Source organism: Chiloscyllium punctatum, chromosome 36, assembly GCF_047496795.1.
Source record: "Chiloscyllium punctatum isolate Juve2018m chromosome 36, sChiPun1.3, whole genome shotgun sequence".
Classification (NCBI taxonomy): domain Eukaryota; kingdom Metazoa; phylum Chordata; class Chondrichthyes; order Orectolobiformes; family Hemiscylliidae; genus Chiloscyllium; species Chiloscyllium punctatum.
The window spans coordinates 40,437,796-40,461,274 of NC_092774.1; the positions used below are offsets into that span (position 1 = coordinate 40,437,796).

At 47.9% G+C, this 23,479-nt stretch overlaps 1 protein-coding gene and 1 pseudogene across 2 annotated transcripts in view; both read left to right on the top strand.

The window, feature by feature from the left end:
• The first annotated feature begins 6,594 nt into the window (after positions 1-6,594).
• The window catches only part of LOC140460967 (uncharacterized), a 32,764-nt gene continuing 15,879 nt past the window's right edge, over positions 6,595-23,479 (top strand). The window contains exon 1 of one of the 2 annotated variants that reach the window (XM_072555715.1): positions 6,595-6,713. The gene's annotated coding sequence lies outside the window, so the exon portion shown is untranslated. The remainder of the gene's footprint in view (positions 6,714-23,479) is intronic. The other variant, XM_072555713.1, reaches the window with a different exon arrangement.
• Positions 6,603-22,340, top strand: LOC140460063 (uncharacterized; annotated as a pseudogene).

The window sequence follows — 23,479 nt, forward strand, 5'->3', positions numbered from 1 at the left end:
AGAGGGTCGGGGAGAGAGAGGGAATGGATGGAGAGCAGAGGGTGAGGGAAGAGAGAGAATGGAGGGGGCAGAGAGTGGGAGGAGAGAGAGATGAGTGGGGGGAGAGGGACTGGATGGAAGAAGGCAGAGGGTTGACGAGAGACGACTGGACAGGGGGCAGAGGGTATGGAGATAGAATGGACGGAGGTGCAGAGGGTGGCATGTGTGTGTGGGGGGGTGGGGGGGAAGCTCGGGATAGCGAGAGGGAATAGACTGGGGGCGCTGTGGGCATGATTGGATCTTGATTGAACGGGGAGTTGGTGAATGCGTCCCGCCCACTCCCAGCAGCCCCTTCTTTGCACATGTGTAGTGTAGATTTTTGTGAATGACACGAGAGAGAATCTGGAGCGTGAGCGAAGTTACCCTCAGATCCTTGCATCAGCAAACCACTGCCTTTCTGTTTTAAAAACTAAATAAAGATGTGGGCAATATACTGGGAATGGCAAGAAGTGACTAAGAAACTGAACCGAGAGTCAGCACTTTCTGGTGAGGGGAGCTGGGCAAAAATAGGATGAATTCGAGTTGGAATCCATTGAAAGATGGAAGAATTGGAAGACAGGTTTAGGGTAGGAGATAGGGAAGGCTATTCGGTACAAACTAGAATTCTCCTATCCTATTTCCTGCCCTGCACTGACAGCAATGATGTGTTTTCTCAAGGTATTAGCAGAGGAGGATTTGCTGTTCAGGCGTGCACAAGAAATTTACTCAGGGCCTGAATATCAGCAGCGTTTGAATCCAGGAGGGGAAATTATTTCAAACATCAACGTGACTTGAGAAGGCCCGTGATTACACGCAGCCTGCGTGGGAGTGTTCCAGGGTTCTGATTGTGCAGAGAACTTTAACTCTGTAGCGAAATGTGGACTAGTGTTCTCGCTGTCGACAAGCCCTTCTTTGGATCGTTGAAGCTGCTGAGACGCAATGACCCCTGCACCGTGGAAACTCTGTGGAAGCAAATTCAATTCCCCAAACGGGCTGGAGTGTCACCAGGACTGGCATGAAGCCAATCGAGTCCTTCAATCCTGGAATGAAGTCAATCGATTCCTTCAATCCAAGACTGTGGGCGGCGCGGCAGCAGCTCAGTGGTTAGCGCCGCTGCCTCACAGTGCCAGGGAGTTGAGTTCGATCCCACCCTCAGGGTGATTGTCTGTGTGGAGTTTGCACTTTCCTCCCCCCCTCCCCCCCAATCTTTGGGTGCTCTGGTTTCCTCCCAAGGTGTGCAGCTAAGAGTGGATTGGGTGTTCTAAATTCAGGGATTAGCTGTGGAGGTTATTGGGTGGGATGCTCTTAGGGAGGGTCAGTGTGGATTTTTGGGTCAAAGGGCCTGTTTCCACAGTGTGTAGGGGGTTTGATGATTCCCCCAACGTGTCCGCAGCCTGGCTTCCAGCTGCATCTCTCTGAGCCAAAGGTCCTCCAGCATGTGTTTTCCCTAGTTTCCAGCACCCAGAACCTCCCACCTTCTGCAAATCAAAAGACAAGTCCCACCCTGCCCTCTCCACTGTGTGCTATGTAACTGCTTATCCAGTTTTAGTGGCCCAGCAGAGGCTGGTAGCCAAGTTTGGAACACATGAGGATGGGATCAACCAGGATCTTGATTTCTTGTCACATGACAGGTAAATCCACTTCACTCTCACGTGCTCTCACACCCACACAAAGCACACACTCTCACATTCACACAGATCTCTCTCTCAGACACACACACATATACACCCTCTCACAGAATGATACTCTATCACTCACACACTTTATCAAGCACGCACACACTCACACATACTCTCATGCATGCACACTTACATATAAGGCTTTGGTGTGATTTTGTATTTGCAGATACATTGTATTTGGCTCAAAAAGTGCACAATCTACAGGCAGTCAATCCATGTGAGATTTTATAAATTCCTACTTTGGAAATAGAACCAGTCTCACTCAAGATTGGGATACAGACCTTAAGTTGTCTTGAGAATGTGTCTTCAAACAAGTTCTGGGATTTACATATTAATGAACCAAAACCTGCAACCCATTCTAAAAGATGAAAGACTTCACAACAATCTAAGTCTGTTCTATATCATCATTTCTGTTGCATGAAACTGCGATCTTTTGCTATAGACTCTCCTATGATCCTGCTCCACAAACACCTGATGAAGGAGCAGTGTTCCGAAAGTTAGTGCTTCCAAATAAACATGTTGGACTACAACCTGGTGTTGTATGATTTTTAACTTTGTTTCTCGTGAATACATCCCACACTTCCAGGTGCTGCCAATAAACCTTATGATGTCGATGAAATGATGCAATACCTGCAGAGATGAAAAATTTACAATTTCGAATGATATGAGCTACTCATTGACTGCTCCTTCTGATACACGATATTGGAAACGTAGTGCAAGAGGTTGAAAGAAATGAGCAGCTTTAAAACAAAAACCTATTGGATCTCATAGGTTTCATTGACAGTCTGACACTGGGGTTAAGTTCAAGTAACCTTTATTGTCACCCAACTTTGTTACAGCTTCAGATCTCCCCAGCAAAAAAAGTGTATGAAAAGAAGCTTTTTTTTTAAACAGCTCAAAGCTCACACACTCCTCCCAACTCCACTACCTTTACAGTTGGTCCCTTTATGATTGGATCCTTGGTATAGCCATAAGCTGAAGGAAGTATTGCTTCACTCAGCAATTTCAACCCACACACTGTATCCATTTAAGTTACTCCCACTCATTTGCCAAGGAGGGGGGCAGTCAAGAGTCAACCATGCTGCTGTGGGTCTGGAGTCAGGTGTAGGCCAGACCGGACAAAGGATGCAGTTGAGATGACTGAGTGAATCCTTTCCCACAATGGCAGTTTCCTTTCCTAAAAGGGACATGAGTGAATTAGATGGCAGTTTCTCCCCCCAAAAATGGTTTCATTATTAGATTCAGAACTCCAAATTTCTGACCGAATTCCAATCTCACCATCTGCCTTGGCGGGATTCGAACCCCGGGAATCCCCGGAACTGGGTGATAGTCCAGTCGATAATGGCACTCAGCCGTCGCTCCACAATCCCCCTGCAATGGCACATGAACTCAATAGACAATACGTACAGGAGTAGGTCATTCTGCCCTTCGAGCCTGCACTACTATTCATTATGATCATGGCTGATCATCCTCAATCAGTATCCTGTTCCTGCCTTATCTCCATAACCCTTGATTCCACTATCCTTGAGAGCTCTATCCAACTCTTTCTTAAACGAATCCAGAGACTGGGCCTCCACTGCCTTCTGGGGCAGAGCATTCCACACACCTACCACTCTCTGGGTGAAGAAGGTTCTCCTCATCTCTGTCCTAAATGGCCTACCCCTTAGGTATAAGCTGTGGCCTCTGGTTCGGGACTCACCCATCAGCGGAAACGTTTCCTGCCTCCAAAGTGTGCAATCCTTTAATAATCTTATGTCTCAATCAGATCCCCTCTCAGTCTTCGAAACTCAAGGGAATACGAGCCCAGTCACTCCAATCTTTCAACATAAGATAGTCCTGCCATTCAAGGAATTGACCTCATGAACCTACACTGCACTCCCTCAATAGCCAGAATGTCTTTCCTCAAATTTGGAGACCAGAACTACACACAATATTTCAGGCCAACATGCTATTGGCTTTCTTCACTACTTACTGTATCTGCATGCTTGCCTTCATTGACTGGTGTACAAGAACGCCTGGATCTCTTTGTACTGCCCCTTTATCTAACTTGACTCCATTTAGGTAGTAATCTGCCTTCCTGTTCTTGCCACCAAAGTGGATAACAGTACATTTATCCACATTAAACTGCATCTGCCAAGCCTCTGTCCACTCACCTAACCTGTCTAGGTCACCCTGTAATCTCCTAACATCCTCCTCACATTTCACCCTGCCACCCAGCTTTGTATCATCAGCAAATTTGCTAATATTACTATTAATACCATCTTCTATATCATTAATGTATACTGTAAAAAGCTGCGATCCCAGCACTGATCCCTGCGGTACACAACTGGTCACCGCCTGCCATTCTGAAAGGGAGCCATTTATCACTACTCTTTGTTTCCTGTCAGTCAACCAATTTTTAATCCAACTCAGTACTTTGCCCCCATACCATGCGCCTTAATTTTGCTCACTAACCCCCGATGTGGGACTTCATCAAAGACTTTCTTAAAGTCCAGGTACACTACTTCCACTGGATCTCCCTTGTCCATCTTCAGAGTTAGATCCTCAAAAAATTCCAGAACTCGCTGGTGGCTCCGCTAGTGGGAGGAGCGGGTGAAGCCCTTTCCACACAGAGAGCAGATGAACGCCCTCTCCATGATATGGACCCTTATGTAGATTACAGTGTAGGTGTCTGAGTGAACCCATTCCCACACACAAAGCATGTGAACGGCCTCTCCCTGGTATGGATCAGCTGGTGCCTTCACAAGTTGCCCACATGACTGAAGCTCTTCTCGCACTTAGGGCAGGTGAACGGCGCCTCTCCGATGTGGATCAGCTGGTGTGTCAGCAGGGTGTAAGAATCGACAAATCCCTTCCTGCACTCAGAACAGGTGAATGGCCTCTCCCTGATGTGAACCTGCTGGTGTGTCTGCAGGTGGGACGACTGAATGAATCGTTTCCCACAATGGCGGCAGATGAACGGCCTCTCACTGGTGTGAACCCGCTGGTGTGTCTGCAGGCTGCACAGCCAACTGAATCCCTTCCCGTATACTGAGCAGGAGAACAGCGTCTCCCCAGTGAGAACGCATCTGTGGGTGTCTAGCCCCAATGGGGAAGGGAGCCCTTTCCCACAGTCCCCACATTTCCATGGTTTCCCCATGAGGGGAGCATTCTTTGTGTCACGCTGGGTTTGAAATTAAAAACAGAGTGGATACATAGTCTCTCCCCACTGTGAGGGGTGAGATTTTGATCCCCCAAGCTGACTAAATTGTTTGACGCATTTTTCACAGACAGCGTACTGAATCTCCCTCACTCGGGTGTCTCAGTATTATTCCTGCCATACCAGTATCCAAAATCTCTCACACAGAAAAAAGTACCCATATACCCATCCAGCTGCCTTTTAAAACGTATATTTGTGCCAGCCTCCACCACTTCCTCTAGCAGCTCATTGCACACATGCATCACCCCCTGTGTGAAAAAGTACAAATCTATGCCTTCCTCATCCCCCGTTTTAGCTGTACTGATACCTTCTGGGATCTCTGAACTTGGACAGCAAGGACCCTTTGTTTCTCTGCACTCTGTAGGGATCTACTATTTATTACTTCCTTCCTTCCCTTAATAAATTTCCCAAACTGCCTGGAGATTAAATTCCATCGTTCTAACACATTTATTAGCTGATAGATATCAGAGTGTAGCCAGAGACCATCCTCCTCCCTATGAACAATATCACCTTTCCAGCATTTTCTCCTGGACAGAGTGGGCAGCACTCTCTCCAGCTGAGCAGTGTGTTTGTTAGCTTATCAGCATGTCCAACTATATTAATCAAAAGTACCTCATGCGAGCTACACAATACACCAGTGATGTTAGTTCCCATTATCTCTTTAGTTGTGCCCTTATAGTTTTTCCTACATTCTACTTAATGTTATTCTAATATCACAGTTAGAGATTTAGTGCCAGCTTTTGAAACAATGGTCTTGCATTCCAGACCCTACTTAATATTTTCCCAATGTCATGATTAAATATTTATTCTCAATAGTCTCAAGCAGGCTGAATCTACTAATTATTAATTAGATATTTAATGTCATGTCCCAAATATTTATTGTCCCAATCCTGTCAATCATATTTAGCAGGTGAGGCTAACTTTACTGACTGTAAAGTGACCTTTCAGCCTCAACCTTACTCTGCTAATTGGTGTAAGAGCTTTCCACTATCCTTTGCAACAAATTGGCAGTGGTCTCCATGCTCTAACCCTTCCCATGCTTTCATGCTCTTTATTTTCCATACTATCTAAAAACAGACTCAGAGTTGTAGAGCACAGAAACAAACCCTTTGGTCCACGCTGACCAGATGTCCTAAATTAATCTCGTGACCCATTTGCCAGCATTTCACCCCTTACCACTCTGAATCTTTCCTATTCATATCCGCATCCAGATGCATTTTAGGTAATGTAATTGCACCAGCCTCCACCACTTCCTCTGGCAGCTCATTCCATAAGCATACCGCCCTCTGTGCGAAAAGATTGCCCCTAAGGACCCTCAGAAATCTTTCCCCTCTCACCCTAAATCTATGCCCTCCAGTTCTGGTCTCGGCGCCTTGCCCCCACAACAAGGGGAAAAGACATACAAAAATTGAGCAGCCAGACAAAATGCAAAAGGAATAAAATATCGACCCATAACGAAAAAAAAATTGTGGCTTTATCTTTTCTCCCCTGTTGGCATTTGGACACTTAAAATCTGTCTGTTAGATGAACATCCCCGTAGAGCATACTGCGCATGTTTGCCGGTTGCAACAACGCAGTGCGCACTGAGCATGCTCATCGCTGTACGCAAAAAAAGGCGCGAGACCTTCTTTTGATTGACCAATAGGCAGCATTGGAGGTCTGGAAGGAGACTGGTCCTCCTGCCAATCAGAGCAAGCCCATTGTCTGAATGCGGAAGTTGGACCATGAGCTTCTCAAGCTGCGACTCCTGATCCTCTTTGTTTGAGTAAAGATTGAGCTTTACTCAGACTGCAAATTCCTTCCTATGTCCCAGATATGTGAGTACGGCATTCTCTTGCTCCCATTCCATTTCTTTTTCATTCTGGGGTTCAGTTGTTGACTTGCAGCAATTGAAAGAAAAGAGACTGAATCCGGGAGGGACAGACTCCGGAAACGTTGGTCCAGGTCTGTGTCTCAATTTGCAAAATAGACAGGCATGAGGTGGAGAAGTCGACGTTTCGGGTGTAACCCTTCCTCGGGGCTGGGGCTGGGTGTAGAAGCTGCAGATAAAGGGGGTGGGAGTGAAGTGGGGATAGGTCAAGACAGGTAGAGGTAAGACCTGGTTGGTCAATGGGAGGAATGAATCTGGTTGGTGGCAGGGAACGAGGAGGGAGGTTTTTTGAAATTGGGAAACTCAACGTTGAGTCCTTCGGGCTGTAGGCTGCCTGGAAGATGAGGTGTGGTCCCTCCACAGAAAGGGGGTGGGAAGGGGAATTGAAATGGGTGGTAACTGGGAGGTCTGGTCAGCTCTGTGGACCCAGCTGTGAACCATTCCCCAAGTTTGCTCTGGCTCTCCCCAATATAGAGAGGACCACAATCAGCAAACACAGGGCAAGTGCAGTACCACAATATGAAGTTATAGCCTTGGCTGTGGCAAAGAAAAACAGAAAGGAGGTGCATTGCATTGTTTAAATGGAGATGTATTTGGATGTGGAGAAAGTGAGAACTGCAGATGCTGGAGCTCAGGGTCAAAAATTGTGGCACAGGAAGAGCACGGTAGGTGAGGCAGCATCTGAGGAGCAGGAGAGTTGACGTTTCGGGCACGAGCCCTTCATCTCGACTGATGTGTCGATGGGCAAAGGGGCCTCAGTGTCCTCCTACTCCAGTTGTCAGACAGGTGCAGCAGGCAATCAGCAAGGCAAGCATTATATGAGCAAGAGGAATTGAGTTCAGAAGTGGGGGTGTCTTCCTACAGCTAGGGTGTTATTGAGTATATTTAAGGCTGAGTTCATCTGATTTTTGAACAACAAAGAAGTGGATGTTTGTGGGGGAAGGCAAGAACATGGTTTTAAGACCAGTATAGAACAGTTCCAGAGTCATACAGCACAGAAACAGACCCTTTATTCCAACTAGTCATAGAGATGTACAGCATGGAAACAGACCCTTTGGTCGAACTCATCCATGCCGACCAGATATCCCAACCCAATGCGGTCCCACCAGTCGGCACCTGGTCAGGATCCCTTGAAAGCCTTCCCATTCATATACCCCATCCAGATGTCTTTTAAATATTGCAATTGTACTAACCTCCACCACTTCCTCTGGCAGCTCATTCCAAACATGTACCACCCTCTGTGTGAAAAAGTTGCCCCCCAGATCTCTTTTGTATCTTTCCCCTCTCACCCTAAACCTATGGCCTCTTGTTCTGGACCACCGCCCCCGCCCCCCCGCTATTTATCCTATCCATGCACTTCATGATTTTGTAAACCTCTATAAGGTTACTCTTTAGCCTCCAACGCTCCAGGGAAAACAACCCTAGCCACCCTATAGATCAAATCCTCCAACCCTGGCAACATTCTTGTAAATTTTTCTGAACCCTTTCAAGTTTCACAATGTCTTACTGATAGTAAGGAAATCAGAATTGCACACAATATTCCAAATATGGCCTAATCAATGTCCTGTGCAGCTACAACATAACTTCCCAAATCCTATACTCGGAGGATTGGGAAAGTTTTCAAAACCTACAAAAGACAACTGGGTAAGAATGGAGGGACAAACCAAACCTCTGAGGGTCAGCTTGGAGACATCAAGGTCTCAGGACAGGGGGTGGGGATGAACCCAGCTATGGGCCATATGCCAGCAAATGGGACTAGATTAATTTAGGATATCTGGTCAGTACAGTTGTGTTGAGCAGAAGGGTCTGTTTCTGTGCTATATATCTCTATGACTCTGGCGTTGCACTAACGTTTGCCACGTGAGTAGATTACTTACAGTGTGGAAACAGGCCCTTCGGCCCAACAAGTCCACACCAACCCGCCGAAGCGCAACCTACCCAGACCCATTCTCCTACATTTACCCTTTCACCTAACGCTACAGGCAATTTAGCATGGCCAATTCACCTAACCTGCACATTTTTGGACTGTGGGAGGAAACCGGAGCACCCGGAGGAAACCCACCCAGACACGGGGAGAATGTGCAAACTCCACACAGTCAGTCGCCTGAGGTGGGAATTGAACCCGGGTCTCTGGCTCTGCGAGGCAGCAGTGCTTACCACCATGCCGCCCCGGGTAGGTTCACTTTCTCTCCACTGTCAATGTTAATGCCTTGACGTCGCATTTTGCTCCAACCTTCCCGGGGACGATAACCATTTTGTGTCTGGTTGTTCCTAAAGAAGCTGCGTGGCAGGTTCACCCTGAATTGGCACTTTCTTTTTGCTTCCCAAAATCAGACCTGCTCACTCTCAGCAGTATCCCAGTGTTGTGAAAGATATTAGCTTTTCAGGCGGAGATATTCAAAGTTCAGAGAGATGGCAGTCTTGACATTTTTGCTTTTCTGCTCTGTAAGATCCTGAATCAGCACCCTCAGGAGAAATTAGTTAGAGCTGAGTGAAAACAGAGGGGGAGAGAGAGTGGGATGGTGCTTTCAATTATGTGGAATAACAAAAGAAAAGAATATTGCACAGAAAGTAGAATTGCTTGTTCAGAATTTCTACCCTGCACTGACAGTGATGACCTTTGTAATCTCTTTATACAGAGAACAGTAGCGCCTCGACATATGAACGACCCCATTCATGTACAAATCGGTTTACGAACAGGATTGTATGTAAAATTTTGCTTCAATGTACATATGAAATTCAAGGTATGAACGCAAAAAGCCCATGTGCGACCACGTGGTTTCATTGTTCTGCTTTGCTACGCGCTTATTGAACGCAAAAGCTCTCGGGCCCCGAGTGATCTCATTCAGTCCGTCTTTGGTGCGTGTGCTGTGAACAGCCGTCCAAGCATTCTTACACTATCCGAACAATGGGAAAAATTGATTCAGTTCACTGAAACCAGGAACGGATTAAGTTTGTAAGTCGAGACACTACTGTATTTGAAGATCTGAAGACGGAAGTTTCAAAATGAACAGATGAAGGCCTTATGCCCGAAACATCGACTCTCCTGCTCCTCAGATGCTGCCTGACCTGCTGGGCTTTTCCAGCACTGCACTTTTCAGCACTGACTCTCCAGCGTCTGCAGTCCTCACTTAGACTTCAATGTCTGACAGTCACTCAATCCATCGGGACCGCAACGGTTATCAACTATGATTCTGTGAGAAGGAGTAAAGCTTTTTGGTTCCTGTTTGAGTACGTTTTCAGCATCAGTGGGACTGGATGAGAGACCCTACCATTGCAGCGCACTGAGTGTGGAGCCTAAAACAGCTATACGGTCTGGAAAGAGGAATTCACAGCAGGAAGTGGCTCCACACTTCGGCCATGGAGAAACCTGAGGAATCCCACCTCTTGGAGAAACCGTGGAAGTGTGGTGACTGTGGGAAAGGCTTCCGTTTCCCGTCTTCCCTGGAGATTCATCGGCGTAGTCACACCGGGCAGAAGCCGTTCCTCTGCCCTGTCTGTGGGGAGGGCTTCAGACATTCCTCCACCCTGCTGACCCACCAGCGGATCCACACGGGGGAGAGGCCCTACAGCTGCCCCGAGTGCGGGAAGGCCTTTACCCAGGTCTCTGGACTGCTAAACCACCAGTGGGTCCACACGAGGGAGAGGCCCTTCAGCTGTCCCGAGTGCAGGAAGGCCTTCAGTGATTCCTCCTCTCTGCTGAGGCACCAGCGGGTCCACACGGGGGCGAGGCCATTCAGCTGCTCCGAGTGCAGGAAGGCCTTTAGTGATTCCTCCTCTCTGCTGAGGCACCAGCGGGCCCACACTGGGGAGAGGTCCTTCAGCTGCCCCGAGTGCGGGAAGGCCTTCAGCGATTCGTCCTCTCTGCTGAGGCATCAGCGGGTCCACACGGGAGAGAGGCCCTTCAGCTGCCCCGAATGCAGGAAGGCCTTCAGCAATTCCTCTGCCCTGCTGAGGCACCAGCGGGTCCACACCGGGGAACGGCCCTTCAGCTGCACTGAGTGCAGGAAGACTTTCAGCAATTCCTCCGCCCTGCTGACTCACTGACGGGTCCACACTGGGGAGAAGCCCTTCAGCTGCCCCGAGTGCGGGAAGGCCTTCAGCAATTCCTCCGACAGGCTGACCCACCAGCGGGTCCACACCGGCGAAAGGCCATTCCCCTGCCCCGAGTGTGGGAAGGCCTTCACCCGCTCCTCCAACCTCCGGAGGCACCAGCGAGTTCATGTACAATCGCAGGGGGATTGAAGGAGCGATGGCTGAATGCCATTATTCACTGGACCATCAACCCAGTTCCCGGGACTCCCGGGTTTGAATCCCGCTGCGGCAGATGGCGCTATACAGGGTATGGGTTGAAATTGCTGAGTGAGGCAACACTTCCTCCGGGTTACGGCTGTACCAAGGACCCAATTAGAAAGGGACATCTTGGTGCTGATCAATAGTAAAGACAGTGAGGTGGGGTGAGGGTGTAGGCTTTGTGAGTGAGTGCGCTTTGATCTTGAGCTGTTTAAAAAGCAGCTGCTTTTTCTCTGCTTTTTTTGCTGAGGGGGATTTGAAGCTGTAACAAAGTTGAGTCACAATAAAGGTTAAGTGAACTTAACGCCGAGCTCAGACTCTCATTGAAGGCTTTGAGCTCCGAGACGTTTTTGTTTTAAACCTACTCATTTCTTTCAGCCTCCTGCACTATGTCGTGTATCAGATGGTTCAGTGAATGAGCAGCCAGTATCGTGAGAAATTGTCAATTTTTCATGACTGCAGAGTGTGTCGTTTCATCGGTGTTGTAAGGTTACCTGGCAGCATCGGGTGGTGTGGGCTGTGTTCACCAGAAACGGTGTGGAGGAGCCAATGTTGGGCTGGGCTGGATAAAGTTAAAAATCACACAACACCAGGTTATAGTCCAACAGGTTTATTTGGAAGTATGAACTTTTGGAGCGCTGCTCCTTCATCACGTAACTGTGGAGCAGAATCATAAGACACAGATTTTATAGCAAAAGATCACAGTGTCATGCAACTGAAATGACATATTAAAAACCAAGATTGCTGTTAAGTCTTTCACCTTTTAGACTGAGTTGCAGGTTTCAGTTCATTAATCTGTGAATCCCAGAACTACTATTAATTCACGTTCTCGAGATGACTAAAGGTTTTTTTTTAAAACGTGACACCTCAGCCCAGACAATGCATTAAAGGTGTGAGGTTCGAGTCTGTCAGTATCCCAATCTTGAATCAGACTGGTTCTCATTCCAAAGTCGGAATTTATAAAATATTACACGGATTAACTGCCTGCAGTTTGTGCACTTTGTGAGCAAAGTAGAATGTATCTGCAAACATAATTCTGCCAATACAAGTTTGACCACAAAGTGATGTGTGAATGCGTGCATGTAAGTGTGTGCGCGCGTGCTTGGTAAAGTGAGAGTGTGATGGATTATATGTCTGTGAGTGTGTTGGGGGTGTATGTGTGGGTGTCTGAGAGAGCACGTGTGTGTGAGTGAGGTATTAATAAAAGCAAGGCTTGCATTTTGCTAAAACAAGGAAGGGCAGGACTTTGTACAGATTTTGGTAGGGCCCTGTGTCGTGCTGTAAAAGAGAGACATGATGGTGTTCAGGTACACAGTTCTTTGAAAGTTGCATCGCTGCTAGACAGGGTGGTCAAGAAGGCATTTAGCAAACTTGCCTTCATTGTTCACACCATTGAGTAGAGGGGTTGGGACATCATGTTGAGGTTGTACAGGATGTTGGTGAAGCCACTTTCAGAGTACTGAGTATGCTTCTAGTGTCCCTGTAATAGGAAGAATTCTATTACAGAGTGTTCAGCAAAGATTTACCAGGATGTTGCCAAGACTGGAGGGTTTGAGTTATAAGAGAGGCTGGGACATTATTCACTGGAGCACAGGAAATTGAGGGGTGACATCATTGAGATTGATAAAATCATGAGGCGTGGAGGTAAGGTGTACACCAAAGGGCTCTTCCTTAGCGTAGGGGAGCTCAAGACTAGGGGCATATTTCTTTAAATCTCTCTCCTCTCACTTTAAAGGGAACCTGAGTGGCAACGTTTTTACAGAGGGTGGTTTGCATGTGGAATGAACTTAGATGAGGATGTGGTAGATGCAGATGAAGTTACAAATTTTAAATGACATTTGGATGAGTACATGAATAGAAAGGTTTAGAGGGACATGGGCCAAACACAGGCAAGTGGGACAAGCTTAGTTTGGGAATCCTGACTGAGTGATCTTATTGAAACCAGTACAATTCTGAAAGGGGCTTGACAGGATAGATGCAGATAAAATGCTCCTTTGTGGGGAGGGTCATAGAATCCCAACAATGTGGAAGCAGGCCATTCAGCCCATCTATTCCACATTACCCTCAGAAGAGCATCTTGCTCACATCCATCCCATGGCCAATCCACCCGAAGTTTCACATCCCTGGTCACTAAGGGTAATTTAGCACAGCCTATCCACCCTAACCTCTACACCCTAATCTATAAATTACCTTCTCAAAAATGTCATTTAAATATAGAATTTTTCTCTAAGAACAATGTCAGTCCTGACTCAACATTCGGGCGCAGACAGAATTCACACTTATTGTTAGAAAAGCTCTGCATTTGAATGACATTCTTGAGAAGGTGACAAAAAACAAGTTCTGGGATTAACAAATCAAAGAGCAGAAACCTACTCTAAAGGTGAAAGATTTAATCTAAAATTGTTTAATGTGTCACATTTCCATGACGCTAGACTCCTTTGGATATAAATTGTGATCATGATCTCATTCTTCACAGCCACCTGATGAAGGAGCAGCGCTCCGAAAGCTAGTGCTTCCAAACAAACCTGTTGGATTATAAGCTGGTGTTGTGTGATTTTTAACTTTGTCCGTGGGAAACACATGAGTTGTGGGACTGGTAACAGTTCTTATTTTGTGATCTATTCCACGTGAAATTTCTCCTCTGTGCAGACATGGGTGAACAGTTTGTTTTTGTGCATTGTGTGAGATCAGGCTCGCAGCTTTTAAATCCTTATGTCAAGCAGCAGAAGTAAACTATTGATCAGTAATTGTTTTCCGACAGTGGTACTTCCAGCTCTGGGAATCCTGTTGCATCAACAGAGAGAGGTGGAGGATGTCACATCTAAAGAGCAGACAGAAAAGTTATTTCACTTGTTCAGTCAGTTGAGTTGGTTCTGCACTCAGATGAGACTGGATATTGCTTTTACAGGATCAGAATTGACCTGCTTATTTCCTTAAAAATTAAACCATCCCACGGCCATTCCACCCCCCCTTTTTAAAAATGACTGCACTGTTTCCAATACGGTCGTGCTTTCTAAGTATTACCACGTATTTTTAATTATGTACAATGTACCTGTTTAAATATAAAAATGCCCCTTTACATGTAGCTCAGCCCTTTAAATGTGTTATGTTCCCCTCAGCGCAATCTTGCTCCTCGATAATGTATATTTACCCCTTTAGATATCAGTATGTCTCTTAAAGAGGTACTTCTGCTTAAAAATAGGGCAACGTTTCTTCGAAATGTAGATTCACTTAGATATAACTGCGTCACTTTACTTATTAAGATATCCCTTTGAATGTGCCCACACCTCTTTTGAAATATAATCTCGTCCATTTTTGCCCCGCGCGGCCCGGGGCAGACACCCGTCACTGGGCACCGCCGCCTTCCTGGTGCAGCTGCTGTGTCACGGCCACACCGCCCGGCTGTACAGCAGGCAGGAGCCGGTGACCATTCTGGAGGCGGATGGGGTTAAGGGCCTGTTTGGGAACCCGTCGGCCGCCTGGGTGGTGGAGTTCTACTGGTCGTGGGGCGGCCCCTGTGTCAACTCTGGGGCCACCTGGAAGGTACTGGGCCCGGGAGGTGAAAGGTGAGGCAGGTTGGGGGGGGACGGAGGGGAAGGAATGTGGGGCCTGTCCTGTCATAGTGACACTTTACACTCACTTTCCATCTGCTTTTACTGGGACTTGTACTGTTTACCCCCTCACTGTTTGTTTAATCCTTGTGCTGTTTACCCCCCTCACTGTCTGTTTAATCCTTGTGCTGTTTACCCCCCTCACTGTCTGTTTAATCCTTGTGCTGTTTACCCCCTCACTGTTTGTTTAATCCTTGTGCTGTTTATCCTCACTGTTTGTTTAATCCTTGTGCTGTTTACCCCCTCACTGTTTGTTTAATCCTTGTGCTGTTTACCCCCTCACTGTTTGTTTAATCCTTGTGCTGTTTACCCTCACTGTTTGTTTAATCCTTGTGCTGTTTACCCCCTCACTGTTTGTTTAATCCTTGTGCTGTTTACCCTCACTGTTTGTTTAATACTTGTGGCCCTATCAGTTTCAGAGCGATACTCCCTCCCTTAGTTAAAAATCACACAACACCAGGTTATAGTCCAACAGGTTTAATTGGAAGCACACTACCTTTCGGAGCGATGCTCCTTCATCAAGTGATAGTGAAGGGCTCGATCGTAAAACAGAATTTATAGCAAAAATTTACAGTGTGGTCTAATTGAAATTATATATTGAAACATTGATTGTCTGTTAATCCTTTCATCTATTAGAGTACAGTGATAGTTTCACTTCTTTCATGTGTAAATCACAAAACCGTTTTTTTGAAGTTGCATTCTCGGGTTAGCTGTTAACAATGGTGATAGCTAGACCTCCTCCAAGACTTCTGTTTCCCCGGCCCCCAACGCCTCATCTTCACCATGGATATCCAATCCCTCTACACCTCCATCCGCCATGACCAGGGCCTCCAAGCCCTCCGTTTTTTCCTCTCCAGACGTCCCCAACAGTACCCTTCCACCGACACTCTCATTCGTTTGGCCGAACTGGTCCTCACCCTTAACAGTTTCTCCTTTGAATCCTCCCACTTCCTCCAGACCAAAGGCGTAGCCATAGGCACACGTATGGGCCCCAGCTATGCCTGTCTCTTTGGCTATGTAGAACAGTTGATCTTCCGTAATTACACCGGCACCACTCCCCACCTCTTCCTCCGCTACATTGATGACTGCATTAGCGCCACCTCGTGCTCCCGCGAGGAGGTTGAGCAATTCATCAACTTCACCAACATATTATACCCTGACCTTAAATTTATCTGGACACTGTGCCACCGTTGTGGGTGGCACGGTGGCACAGTGGTTAGCACTGCTGCCTCACAGCGCCAGAGATCCGGGTTCAATTCCCGCCTCAGGCGACTCTCTGTCTGGAGTTTGCACATTCTCCCCGTGTCTGCGTGGGTTTCCTCCGGGTGCTCCGGTTTCCTCCCACACTCCAAAGATGTGCAGGTCAGGTGAATTGGCCATGCTAAATTGCCCGTAGTGTTAGGTAAGGTGTAGATGTAGGGGTATGGGTGGGTTGCGCTTCGGCGGGTGCGGTGTGGACTTGTTGGGCCGAAGGGCCTGTTTCCACACTGTAAGTAATCTAATCTAATCTAATCTAATCTCTGACACCTCCCTCCCCTTCCTGGACCTCTCCATCTCCATTAATGACGACCGACTTGACACTGACATTTTTTACAAACCCACTGACTCCCACAGCTACCTGGATTACACCTCTTCCCACCCTACCTCTTGCAAAAATGCCATCCCGTATTCCCAATTCCTCCGCCTCCGCCGGATCTGCTCCCAGGAGGACCAGTTCCACCACAGAACACAGCAGATGGCCTCCTTCTTTAGAGACCGCAATTTCCCTTCCCACGTGGTTAAAGATGCCCTCCAACGCATCTCGTCTACATCCCGCACCTCCGTCCTCAGACCCCACCCCTCCAACCGTAACAAGGACAGAACGCCCCTGGTGCTCACCTTCCACCCTACCAACCTTCGCATAAACCATATCATCCACCGACATTTCCGCCACCTCTTAACAGACCCCACGACCAGGGATATATTTCCCTCCCCACCCCTTTCCGCCTTCCGCAAAGACCGTTCCCTCCGCGACTACCTGGTCAGGTCCACGCCTCCAAACAACCCACCCTCCAATCCTGGCACTTTCCCCTGCCACCGCAGGAACTGTAAAACCTGCGCACACACCTCCTGCCTCACCTCTATCCAAGGCCCTAAAGGAGCCTTCCACATCCATCAAAGTTTTACTTGCACATCCACTAATATCATTTATTGTATCTGTTGCTCCCGATGCGGTCTCCTCTACATTGGGGAGACTGGGCGCCTCCTAGCAGAGCACTTTAGGGAACATCTCCGGGACACCCGCACCAATCAACCACACCGCCCCGTGGCCCAACATTTCAAATCCCCCTCCCACTCTGCCGAGGACATGGAGGTCGTGGGCCTCCTTCACCGCCGCTACCTCACCACCAGACGCCTGGAGGAAGAACTCCCCACCCCCACCCTCCTCTAGCTTATCTCTCCACGCTTCAGGCTCACTGCCTTTATTCCTGATGAAGGGCTTTTGCCCGAAACGTCGATTTCGAAGCTACTTGGATGCTGCCTGAATGGCTGTGCTCTTCCAGCACCACTAATCCAGAATATGTTGAAGGTGTTGGCCCCCATCATATCATCCATCGTCATTTCTGCCACCTCCAAACGGACCCCACTGCCAGGGATATATTTCCCTCCCCTTCCCTCACCTATCAGCGTTCCGAAAAGACGACTCCCTCAGTGACTCCCGTGTCAGGTCCACACATCCCACCAACCCAACCTCCACTCCCAGCACCTTCCCCTGCAACCGCAAGAAATGCTAAACTTGCGCCCACACCTCCCCCCCCCCCCACTTCCCTCCAAGGCCCCAAGGGATCCTTCCATATCCACCACAAATTCACCTGCACCTACACACACATCATTTACTGCATCCGCTGCACCCGATGTGGCCTCCTGTATATTGGGGAGACAGGCCGCCTATTTGAGGAACGTTTCAGAGAACACCTCTGGGACACCCAGACCAACCAATCCAACCACCCCATGGCTCAACACTTTAACTCTCCCTCCCACTCCCTCAAGGACATGCAGGTCCTTGGACTCCTCCATCGCCAGACCATGGCAACATGATGGTTGGAGGAAGAGCGACTCATTTTCCGGCTAGGAACCCTCCAACCACAAGGGATGAACTCAGATTTCTCCAGTTTCCTCATTTCCCCACCACACCCCCTACCCCCCAGCACCCCCCCCCCCCCCCCCCCCCCCCGTGAGGCAGCAGTGCTAACCACTGTGCCACCGTGCCGCCCCAAATTTCAGCTCTAATTTCCAGCATCTGCAGTCCTCACTTTCTCCCCTGTGATCTCTGTCTGTCCTATGATGTTTAGATTGATTCTAATCTAAAAAGTAAGATCACGGAGTTTTACATAAATTCATGCAGTTTCTGAGCTCAGAGTTCTACATGAATGCATGCAGTTTTTGAGCAAAGTACAATGTAACCCTGCAAGTACAAATTCACCCCACAAAATATGTGTGCATGTGGGTCTTTGTCTGTCTGTCTGTCTGGGGTGGGGGTTGTGAGTGTGAGAAAGTGTATGTGTGTGTGTAGTGAGTGCAGAGTGTCTTAAGTGTGTGAGGGGGTGCTTGTGTGAATGTGTGTGTCCATAAGGGTTTGTGTGGGTGTCTGTGTGCGCGTCCGTGTGTATGTGAGAGTGTGTGTATGTGTAGGAATATCTGTGTATGTGTGTATAGTGCAATGGTGATCACCTGTAATGTGACAGGAACCCAATGTCCCGGTTGAGACCCTCCCTATGGGTACCGAACTTAGCTATCAGCCTCTGCTTGACCACTTTTCTCTGCTGCCTGTCCCGAAGTCCACCTTGGACGATGGTCACCCGAAGGTCCGAGGCTGAATGTCCTGGACCACTGAAGTGTTCCCCAACTGGGACGGAACCCTTCTGTCTGTTAATTGTTGTGCGGTGCCCATTCATCCGTTGTCGTAGCCTTTGCTCGGTTTCCCCAATGTACCATGCCTCCAGGCATCCTTGCCTGCAACGTATAAGATAGACAACGTTGGCTGAGTCACATGAGTACCTGCCATGTACAAGGTGGGAGGTGTTCCCACGCGTAATAGTGGTATCTATGTCCACAATCTGACACGTCCTGCAGCATCCACCGTGACAGGATTATATGGAGTTGTCCTGAGAGCCGGGCAGTTTCCTGCAAACAATGATCTGTTTGAGGTTTGGCGGTTGTTTAAAGGCAAGTAGTGGAGGTGTGGGGAAGGTCTTGGTGAGGTGCTCATCCTCATTGATAATGTGTTGCAGGTCACAAAGAACATGGCGTAATGTTTCAGCCCCTGGGAAGCACTGAACAACGAAGGGTACCCTGTCAGTTGCAGCACGTATCTGTCTCCTGAGGATTCATTACGGTTCCTTGCTATGGCACGTTGGAACTGGCGGTCGATGAGTTGAGCATTGTACCCCATTCTTGTGAGGGCATCCTTGAGTACTTCCAATTGTCCGTCACGTTCCTCCTCATCTGAGCAGATCCGGTGTATGCGTAGGGCTTGTCCATTGGGAATGGCTGTTTTAATGTTTTGGGTGGAAGCTGGAGAAGTGTAGCATTGTGAGGTTGTCTGTGGGTTTGCGGTAGAGAGTGGTGCTGAGGTGTCCATCCTTGATGGAGATGTATGTGTCCAAGAATGAGACAGAAGTCAAGAGTAGTCCATGATGAGTTTGGTGGGATGAAACCTGTTGATGTTACTATGTAGTTTTATCAGTGACTCCTCGCCATGGGTCCAGAGGAAGAAAATATCGTCAATGTATCTGGTGTACAATGTTGGGTGGTGATCCTGCATAGAGAAGAAGTCTAGTTCGAACCTGTGCATAAAAATGTTGGCATATTGGGGTGCACATTTGGTCCCCATGGCTGTTCCGTGTGTCTGGGAAAAGAACTGGTTGTCAAAGGTGAAGACGTTGTGATCGAGGATAAAGCGGATGAGTTGTAGGATGGTGTTTGGAGACTGGCAGTTGTTGGTGTTGAGTACTGAGGCTGTTGCTGCAATGCTATCATTGTGGAGGATGCTGGTGCAGAGTGCGGAAACGTCCATTGTGACGAGGAATGTTCCCGGTTCGAAATCCGTAGTGTCGCGACAGAAGCTGGAGATCCCCTGTACAATAGGTTTCAAGATGCCTTCCACATAGCCAGAGAGATTCTCACATAGGGTCCCATTGCCCGACACGATGGGACGTCCTGGTGTGTTGGCTTTGTGTACCTTTGGAAGACAGTAGAAGTCGCCTTCACGAGGAGTACGTGGGATGAGGGCGCGTAGGGAACTCTGAAGGATTGGATCCAAAGTTCTGATCAGTGTGTTTGATTCTCGGGTGTGTTCTTTGGTTGGATCAGCTGGAAGTTGCCTGTAGTGTTCCTGGTTGTTCAGTTGTCGGTACACTTCCTTGCAGTAACGTGTTCTATTCTGAATGACAATGTCATCAAACCAGCAGATAAAGGAGGAGCCAATTTTTTGATTGGTTTTGAGAGTGTGGATGGCATTGCGCTGTGAACGGGTGATGTTTTGCTCTACCTTGTGGGTACGGCTGATGAATCTGGCATTTATATATTTCCTGACGGTTTGAGCATACATGCCAAGCCCAGGGCAGTGGCCCTCCGGTGGGGTCCACGTTGACACCTTCTTTGGTTGCTCCTCTACAGATCCCTGTGATGACTGTTCCAGTTCATCAGTGGGATCACTGCCGGCATCTTGAAAGAATTCCCAGAGTCTCATTCGTCTGATGAACTCCTGTGTCTGCTGCCAGAACCAACGGATCCATTTTGGTGGTGGGGCAGAAGTTGAGACCCCTCTGTTCGGCAACTCTTCACATTGGGAGGTTGGGAATCTGTTCACTTGTAGCAACTGGAGTGAATCCAGGGAGGGAGCAGACTCTGCAATCTCAGGTATGGGACTTAATTACCCGGGTGAGGAGGGACAGAAGGATGGAGTGGGTTTGTTTTCCCTAGCGCGCCAGAGTCTGAAGGGTGAACTTATAAACTTTTATAAAATCATGATGGGCATGGATAGAGTAACTAGACCAGGTCTTTTCTTTGGGATAGGGGAATCCACAACTAGAGTTTAGGGTGAGGGCAAGGCAGATGGAGAATTAAAAGGCTTGAGGAACAACTTTTTCACAGTGTGTTGCGTGTAAAAAAAATGAGCTGGCAGAGAAAGTGGTCGAGGTTGGTACAATTACACCATTTAAAAGGCATCTGGATGGCTATATGAATAGGAAGGGATATGGGCCTAGTGCTGGCAAATGCGACCACATTTATTTAGGATATCTGGCCAGTATAAAAGAGTTTGACCAAAGTGTCTGTTTCTGTGTTGTATATCTTTGTGACTCTGGCTTGCCACCAACATTTGCCATATCTATCAGTTCAGTTTCTCTCTGGTGTCTGTATTAATGCCTTGATGTCTCATTTTGCTCCTGCATGCGTTTGTGTTCAGCTGAAGCTTCGGCCATGGAGAAACCTGAGGAATTCTGCCCCGTGGAGAAACCGTGGAAGTGTGGCGACTGCAAGAAAGGCTTCTGTGTCCCATCTGCCCTGGAGATTCATTGACGCAGTCACACGGGAGAGAGGCCATTCTCCTGCCCTGAGTGCGGGAAGGGCTTTGCCCAGGCCTCGACCCTATTCACTCACCGGCAGATCCAAACCGGGGAGAGGCCGTTCAGTGGCCCCAAATGCGGGCAGGCCTTCAGCAATTCCTCTGACCTGGTGAGGCACCAGCGGGTCCACACAGGGGAGAGGCTATTCAGTTGCCCCGAGTGTGGGAAGGGCTTTACCCAGGCCTCTAATCTGCTGACTCACCAGCGGGTCTACACGGGGGACAGGCCATTCCCCTGCACCGAGTGCGGGAAGGCCTTCAGCCATTTCTCCGACCTGCTGAAGCACCGGTGGGTCCACACTAGGGAGAGGCCATTCACCTGCCCCATGTGTGGGAAGGGATTCAGTCAGGTGGGCAACTTGCGGAGGCACCAGCGGGTCCACACCAGAGAGAAGCCCTTCAGCTGCCCTGAGTGAGGGAAGGCCATCACCCTCTCCTCCCACCTGCGGAGGCACCAGCGAGTTCACATGCCACAGCAGGGGACTGAAGGAGTGACTGCTGAGTGTTGTTATTGACTGGACAATCAATCAGTTCCAGGGATCCCGGGTTCGAATCCCACGGCAGCAGACGGCGGAATTGGAATTCGGTCAGAAATCTGGAGTTCCGAATCTAACGATGAAACCATTTTCAGGGGCAGGGTTGGACCCTCATCTGATTCACTCGCATCCTTTTAGGGAAGCAAACTTCTGTTGTGGGAAAGGATTCACTCAGTCGTCCCAGCTGCATCCTTTACCCGGTCTGGCCTACACGTGACTCCAGACCCACAGCAGTCTGGTTGACTCTACACTGCCCCTTCCTGGCAAAGGAGCAGGGAGAAACTTACTTGGAGACAGGGTTTGGGTTGAAATTGCTGAGTGAGGCAATACTTCCTCCGGCTTAAGGCTGTATCGAGGATCCAATTACAAAGGGACAACTTCGTGCTGCCCAATAGTAAAGACAGTGAGGTCCGGTAGGGGAGGTATGTGGACTTTGACCTTGAGCCTTTTAAAAAGCAGCTACATTTTTGCTGGGGGATCTGAAGCTGTAACAAAGTTTCCTCACAATAAAGGTTACCTGAACTTAACCACCGGGCTCAGACTCTCATGAAAGCTTTGAGCTCCAAGAGGTTTTTGTTTTAAAGCTGTTCATTTCTTTCAGCCTCCTGCACTAAGTTTCCAATGTCGCAAATCAGATGGAGCAGTGAATGAGTAGCTAGTATCGTTAGAAATTGTAAATCTTTCAGGAGTGGTAGAGTCTGTCGTTTCATCGGCGTTGTAAAATTTATTGGCAGTATCGGGATGTTTTGGGCTGCGTTCACGAGAAACGATGTAGACGTGTCGGTGTTGGAATGAGGTGGACAAAATTAAAAATTACACAACACCAGGTTATAGTCCAACAGGTTTATTTGGAAACACAAGCTTTTAGAGCACCACTCCTTCATCAGGTGGTTGTGCAGAATGAGACCATAAGCACAGAACGTAGAGCCAAAGGAGTTGAGTGTCACGGAGATGTGATGCATTAAAGGAGTTTAGATTAAATCTTTCATCTTTTAGAATGGGTTTCTGTTCTTTGGTATGTTAATCCCAGAATTTGTTTAAATTACATTCGAGAAAATAATTTAAACATCAGGCTGACTTGACATTGGGACACAGACAGAAGTCACACCTACTGTTAGAAAAGCTCTGCATTTCAATTACATTCTGAAATTACTGATCTTTTACATTTGTATCATTTTAGCTATTCTCATTCAGAAACATCATTAAAGTCTGAAAGCATGTTCAATTTTTTAAGAGCTGTAAAATCTTTGAAACTTACATTCAAATATGTGGAGTTAGGCCATAGCTTAGGACTGGCTGTAGGGGGTGAATGGCCTATTCCTCATCTTGTGAAATTAATTCTGACTGTGTTGAAATAGAGTTACAGAGCACAGCCACAAATCCTTCAGTTCAGGTCAACCAGATATCCTAACTTCATCTAGTGACCCATTTGCCAGCTTATGCCCCATATTCCCTCTAAACCCTTCCTATTCATACCACCCTCCAAATGCCTTTTAAATGTTGGAATTGTAACAGCCTCCACCACTTCTTCCGGCAGCTTGTTCCATACACACACATCACCCTCTGTGTAAAAAATGTTGCCCTGAGGTCCCTCATAAATCTCTTCCCCTCTCATCCTGAACCTCTGCCCTCTAGTTTTGGACTTCCACCTCCCCCCACAATGGGG